The 6354-nt window shown below is 39.6% G+C and overlaps 1 long non-coding RNA gene across 1 annotated transcript; it reads right to left on the bottom strand.

Moving 5' to 3' along the window:
* Positions 1–3431: 3431 nt before the first annotated feature.
* Positions 3432–5884, bottom strand: LOC113017594 (uncharacterized). The gene is made up of 3 exons (XR_003271517.1): positions 5755–5884; positions 4408–4829; positions 3432–4297 (listed from the first exon to the last, which is right to left on the bottom strand). It is a non-coding gene; the product is annotated as an uncharacterized LOC113017594 (long non-coding RNA).
* Positions 5885–6354: the final 470 nt, after the last annotated feature.

The following is a 6354-nucleotide window of genomic DNA, read 5'->3' as shown; positions in this document are numbered from 1 at the left end:
TCTTTTATGGTGTGGTCTGCTGGGGCGGCAGCATCTCTGCTGGGGACAGGAAGAGACTGAACAGGGTGATCCGAAGGGCCAGCTCTGTTCTAGGATGCCCTCTGGACCCAGTGGAGGTGGTGAGTGACAGGAGAACGGCGGCTAAGCTGTCATCCCTGATGGACAACATCTCCCACCCCATGCAGCAGACTGTGACAGCACTGAGCAGCTCCTTCAGTGGGAGACTGCGGCACCCATGGTGTGGGACGGAGAGATTTCGCAGGTCTTTCCTCCCCACTGCTGTCAGACTCCATAATAAAGACTTTAACTGATCAAGCACACACATCCATACATATGCAATAATACTAAGTGCAATAATCCTTTCTGTCATCGTTGTATTTTTACTCAGTTGTATATAGTATTTGTATTTGTATTCTATTTTTATCTTATTGTATATTTATTTTATTTTATTCTACTGTATATAGTATTTTATTTTATTCTATTCTGTACAGTTGTGTACTGTATTTATTCTTATTGTATTCTAATTTTTGCCTCATAACTTTTGCACTGTCCACTTCCTGCTGTGACAAAACAAATTTCCCACGTGTGGGACTAATAAAGGTTATCTTATCTTATCTTATCTTATCTTAATATTTAAAAATACAAAAACTACAGCTTTGTTCATCTGCAAGCTTAATTAATTTGACAGACTGGTGGTTGGAGGTGCGGCAGTTGGTGTACAGGGAGAAGGGCATAGAAGAAAGAACACAGCCCTGAGGGGAGCTCGTGCTGATGGTCCGGGAGTCCAAGACATTCTTCCCCAGCCTCACTGGTTGCTTCCTGTCCATCAGGAAGTCAGTGATCCACCGGCAGATGGGATCAGGCACATTCATCTGGGAAAGCAATCCTTGAAGAAGGTCTGAAAGGATGGTGTTGAAGGTAGAGCTGAAGTCCACAAACAGGATCCTAGCATAGATTCTGCAGGACAAAGTGTAGGGCCATGTTGATGGCATCGTCTACAGACCTGTTGGCTCTGTATGCAAACTGCAGGGGGTCCAGGAGGGGGGCCGTGAGGGTCTTAAGATAGGAGAGAACCAGGCGCTCAAAAGACTTCCTGACCAGATGTCAGAGCCACAGGTCTGTAGTCTTTTCGTCCAGTGATCTTTGGCTTCTTGAAAGCTATATATGATATAAAAATTATATAAAAACTGTTAATCAGCAAAAGAAATGATATCATAGTTCTTATAAAGAAAGCCTCTATCAATCAAACACCAGCAGTGTAGCAATGTTGTTCACTTACACTGTATATAAAACACTGATTTTGGCTACATCCAGTTTTTACTGTATTATAAACATTTTTTACCATGAAGAGTAAAGTGTTTGGCATTTTTGTCATTGTTATTGAGCTCAGAGATCAGGCCCAGCCCAGTATCTACCTGGTTATGAGCAAGGAGCTGGAGGTGATAACTCAACAATAACCAGGCCATGCATGCATGGATGGATGCATGGATGGATCAGTTTGTAGGCTGTGTGTGGTCAGCAGCAGGCTGCTGGGTGTGGACCAAGAGGGAAAGCCCAGCATGTGAAACCCATCAGCAGAAGGCCAGAACAAAGGTGCACAGACAAACGCAGCCCAGACACTCAGGCAGGACGAGTAAAATAAATGGCAGCAAACACAGTATGATGTGGTAAAATGTGCTTTCTTTCACAAACAGATAGCACAAACAAGAATCACAAGAATCTCCTTTGTGGTTCTTGTTTTTCTTTTGAGTACATTAATAAAAAGTTGAAATAAAGTGGCAATAAAATTCATGCACTGAAGACCACACGAAACCCTAATTCACCCTACTACCTGTTGCCTTCACATTCCATTTGCATCCCATTTTTATCCATTCATGTACCAGCTACTGGCTTTTTGCTGTTATGTTCTCATATCGCGTGAGAGTTTATTTGCCAGGTGTCAGAAGTCTAATAATAAAGCTCCGGCACAACGTGGTCGAAGTTACCCGCATATCGGATCGCATCATGTCAGTGAAGATCGACGGTGTTAAAGGTAACATTATAAACAGAATGTTACCATTTAACATAATGTAAAATGGTAACATTGTAAACAGAATGTTACCATTTAACACAAGGTAAAATGGTAACATTGTAAACAGAATGTTACCATTTAACATAATGTAAAATGGTAACATTGTAAACAGAATGTTACCATTTAACACAAGGTAAAATGGTAACATTGTAAACAGAATGTTACCATTTAACGCAAGGTAAAATGGTAACATTGTAAACAGAATGTTACCATTTAACATAATGTAAAATGGTAACATTGTAAACAGAATGTTACCATTTAACACAAGGTAAAATGGTAACATTGTAAACAGAATGTTACCATTTAACACAAGGTAAAATGGTAACATTGTAAACAGAATGTTACCATAAATGGTAACATTGTAAACAGAATGTTACCATTTAACAAGTAATGGTAACATTGTAAACAGAATGTTACCATTTAACACAAGGTAAAATGGTAACATTGTAAACAGAATGTTACCATTTAACATAATGTTAAATGGTAACATTGTAAACAGAATGTTACCATTTAACACAATGTAAAATGGTAACATTGTAAACAGAATGTTACCATTTAACATTATGTAAAATGGTAACATCGTAAACAGAATGTTACCATTTAACACAATGTAAAATGGTAACATTGTAAACAGAATGTTACCATTTAACATAATGTAAAATGGTAACATTGTAAACAGAATGTTACCATTTAACACAATGTGAAATGGTAACATTGTAAACAGAATGTTACCATTTAACACAATGTAAAATGGTAACATTGTAAACAGAATGTTACCATTTAACATAATGTGAAATGGTAACATTGTAAACAGAATGTTGCCATTTAACATTATGTTAAATATAACTAACGGATTTACTTTACCAAATGGACCATCCCGGCCTTGCCGTATTGGTCTATTTGATTCACCTTTGTTTTTATTGTTTATTTTATTTTCACTTGCTACACATAGGACAGACATGACTGGGGGAAAGAAAGGGGAGAAAGAAAGAGGGAAAGAAAAACAGCAGGGAAGAGGAATGGTGATAAAGGGCAAAAAACAAAAACCAACAAAACAAACAGACAAAAAATATATATATCAGTCACTTCAACTCAAAGAAGTCCAGACGCTTTTCTTTCCAAGCTCCTTTGACTGACTGTTAGGACAACTTATTTATTGCAAGCATGCAGTACAAGAATAACTCGATGTTTCTGACTTTGCATTACGAATTGTTTACCCACTGACAAACATTTCAAATGAAATTAAATTAAAAAACAATTTGTGGTAACCTGATTTTAATTCAAAAAGAATCATTAACAACACTTCTTGTAATGGTGTCAAAATCAGCCCAACTTTTACTTTCAAATGCAAAAAGTAAAAGAAAATGAGCCAACATACTGGACACATATAATTGTCAATATAATTGTTTATAAACAATTATACTGTCATCATTGTTACAGATATGGAAACTTTATTAACAATTTGTCCAAGTAAAAAAATGCCCTGCTAATTGTTGGGGATTTCTCTCCTCTAGCCCTTTCCTTTAAGCTCTTCTTTACATCCCCCCACCTTTTCTTTTTTCTTAATAATATAACAATAAAAACAATTGGCTGCATTTTAAATGTGTCAGATCAATGTCTTTATTCAAGAATACAAGAAATGGTAATAGCTGCATGTGTGTTTGTGTGTGTGCATAATATGCATACTTTACTTGTTGGATCCAAATCCCACAAGGAATCAAATAAAACAAGAAGACAAACAAAAACAAAACAAAAATATATTTCTCTCCCTTCCCAGGTCAGGTTCACAAAAGCATTGCAGCTCTTTATTCCTCTTGTACAGCTCCAGAGTCTGTCAGCCAAAAAGAAACTACTGAGGTTCCAACACCCAGTGTTTCTGTAAACACAGATGAAAATGAACAGTCATCCACATCTAAAAGATTTGTAGATTCGAGGGACCGGTATAATACATCTAGTACATCTTTGTTTAAACCTCAGAACACAAAAAGGGAACAAACCATTGTATACAGATTTAAAAGTGCGCAAAGCAACGAACAGTCACCCTCTGAAACAGCTGAGGTTATCACAACCATTGTTTCTGTAAATACACAGGAACAGTCACCCACCTCAAAAAGATTAGTATATTCAAGGGACCAGTGTATCTACTCTGGTCAAAAGAATCCATGCTTCGTACTGATGTCCACAATTCTTTTTTATTCCTCTCACAATCATGGAGCACCGTGAAAACTAGAAACGAGTAAAATAATATCAATAGCACATATGACATCCATCTCAGCCACTTATTTCTTTTCACAAGGTGCACAAGTGCTTAACAAATAACAGCATAATGTTTTTACCGTGTACGCCTTGTAAAACCAGTAGTAGAAAAGTTGTAGGTTCGTGCTCTTGTGGGGGAGACGTATGTTATCCACCACCTCGATAGCTAGCCGAGAGTTCGAGGGTCACTAGAGCTGCCGAGAACGCATGAACTACTTACGGTAGGACGTTTTGCCAAAGTAAGACGTTTTGTCAGAACACCGAGTCCTCAGGAGGATGCAGCCCATGAATTTGGACACGATCTCAGATGCACTTCTGGTGTTGTCATGGCAACCCACACAAACATTTCAGCGTCAGCTACAATGAGGCGGAGCCCTTACTGAGACACTGAGCTCAGGTAGAGTGAAAGACAACATTTTTCCGCATCCAAAACAGCAGCGCTGTTCCTGTGACCTCTAGTAAAGCCTCTACTTGGGAAAAGGGAGTCTTTCATCAAAGCATCCTGCAGAAGTTGAATAAAAATATGCAAATGTTTAAATGATGCAACTTAATGAAGGCTGACAGCAGTTGTACTATTTTACATTGCAGCGAACAGGGGTGACCATTATTTTCAACGTTTTTCCAGCATTTTTCACATTGAAAGTGAAATACACTTTACAGGAAGGGCCAGAGTCGTCTCTATTTTTTGAGGCGACTGAGGTCCTTCAACATCTGCCGGAAAATGCTGAGGATTTTCTATGAGTCTGTGGTGGCCAGTGCGATCCTCTATGCTGTTGCATGCTGGGGGAGCAGGCTGAGGGTCGCAGATGCCAACAGACTTAATAAACTGATCCGTAAGGCCAGCAATGTTGTGGGGATGGAGCTGGACTCCCTCAAGGTGGTGTCGGAGAGGCGGATGCTGTCCAAGATAAAGACAATGTTGGATAACACCTCCCACCCACTCCATGACATGTTGGTCAGTCACAGGAGCTCGTTCAGTGAGAGACTGAGATTACCGAAAAGCACCACTGAACGACACAGGAAATCATTCCTGCCTGTGGCCATCTCCCTGTACAACGCATCCACTTAACACACTGTTTGCTGCTACAGCTACACATGTTTCTTTTCCAACTATTTATTTATAAGTGACTTATGTATGTATGTATGTATATATATATGTATATATTGTACTATTCTTAGTTAGCGTATTGTCTGTCTTGTCTTAATGTTGGTTTAAAATGGAGCACTGTAACAAAAAATAAAATAATTTCCCCCAGGGATCAATAAAGTATTCTGATTCTGATTCTGATTCTGATTCTGAAATAATATAAATAATGTCTCAATTAAATTGCGTTAATATTTAAAAATACAAAAACTACAGCTTTGTTCACAAGCCAATAAAAATGTACTTGGGCCAGTGGTAAATGAAAATAACACTTATTCAGCACCTGGTTGTTGCGGCTGCATCAGGACACCAGATGTTCAGCCTCCATCCTGTAGGCAGACTTATCCCCGTCTGAGAGGAGTCCAATAATGGTGGTGTCATCTGCAAGCTTAATTAATTTGACAGACTGGTGGTTGGAGGTGCGGCAGTTGGTGTACAGGGAGAAGGGCATAGAAGAAAGAACACAGCCCTGAGGGGAGCTCGTGCTGATGGTCCGGGAGTCCAAGACATTCTTCCCCAGCCTCACTGGTTGCTTCCTGTCCGTCAGGAAGTCAGTGATACACCGGCAGATGGGATCAGGCACATTCATCTGGGAAAGCAATCCTTGAAGAAGGTCTGAAAGGATGGTGTTGAAGGTAGAGCTGAAGTCCACAAACAGGATCCTAGCATAGATTCTGCAGGACAAAGTGTAGGGCCATGTTGATGGCATCGTCTACAGACCTGTTGGCTCTGTATGCAAACTGCAGGGGGTCCAGGAGGGGGGCCGTGAGGGTCTTAAGATAGGAGAGAACCAGGCGCTCAAAAGACTTCCTGACCAGATGTCAGAGCCACAGGTCTGTAGTCTTTTCGTCCAGTGATCTTTGGCTTCTTGAAAGCTATATAT

This window comes from Astatotilapia calliptera, unplaced genomic scaffold (genome assembly GCF_900246225.1).
Source record: "Astatotilapia calliptera unplaced genomic scaffold, fAstCal1.2 U_scaffold_155, whole genome shotgun sequence".
Lineage (NCBI taxonomy): Eukaryota > Metazoa > Chordata > Actinopteri > Cichliformes > Cichlidae > Astatotilapia > Astatotilapia calliptera.
Note: the sequence above shows the minus strand (reverse complement) of the source record. Positions and strands in the feature narration are given on the sequence as shown.